Consider the following 700-nt stretch of genomic DNA (forward strand, 5'->3'; position numbering starts at 1 on the left):
GCTGAATTGCTGCGGAGCTCCCCGGCGTCCGGCAAAAACAAAAGATCTGCGTATCTGCTCCGGAGGGCTGCGGATCGCCGTAGCTGGGATGGAGTCGGAATGCAGCCGTTCCACAGTCAGCCTGAGCTTAGACGGAAGACCCGCTTTTGTCATATTAACATGCTGAAATCTTTTCATCCCAGAGGGGCTGATGTGAGAGAGCTATAGACAATCCTAGACATTGCTGTGGTAGGGGTTTCTTCTCCCGTTGGTACTCGGCCTGAGTTGGAGGCAGACTTGATGACACCCTGTGAAGGTCATCTGTGTGATTGGCTAGCTAACTCTGAGTTCTTGTCTAAACTTGACCAGCAGCTGTCTTATCTCCCTGTGCTTCACAAACAGGATGTGATTGGCTTGTTCTGCAGGTATACTAGTACATTAAAAGATGTACCCTCACGTACCAGTGTGCTGGAGCATAACAGTAACGTGGGCAATGCTGCTCCCATTAAACAGCATGCATACAGCTGTCCGCTCGCTAAAAGGGAGACCATGAGGAAAGAGGTTAGCTACTTGGTAGAGAATGGTCTTGCCAAGCCCAGCTATAGACCCTGGAGTTCACTGTGCTTGTTGGCGCCTAAGTCTGACGGTAGTCCTCGCTTCTGTACGGATTTTTGTAAAGTGAATGCTGTTACTGTGTCAGATTCCTTTCCTTTGCCCCGTA

At 50.0% G+C, this 700-nt stretch overlaps 1 protein-coding gene and 1 long non-coding RNA gene across 7 annotated transcripts in view; both read left to right on the forward strand.

Moving 5' to 3' along the window:
- Positions 1–700, forward strand: part of grm8a (glutamate receptor, metabotropic 8a) — a 311,638-nt gene that overhangs the window by 51,789 nt on the left and 259,149 nt on the right. The gene's annotated exons all lie outside the window — the stretch shown is intronic.
- The window catches only part of LOC116672995 (uncharacterized), a 12,805-nt gene that overhangs the window by 11,642 nt on the left and 463 nt on the right, over positions 1–700 (forward strand). The gene's annotated exons all lie outside the window — the stretch shown is intronic.

The sequence above is a fragment of the Etheostoma spectabile genome, chromosome 23 (assembly GCF_008692095.1).
Source record: "Etheostoma spectabile isolate EspeVRDwgs_2016 chromosome 23, UIUC_Espe_1.0, whole genome shotgun sequence".
Taxonomy (NCBI): Eukaryota; Metazoa; Chordata; class Actinopteri; order Perciformes; family Percidae; genus Etheostoma; species Etheostoma spectabile.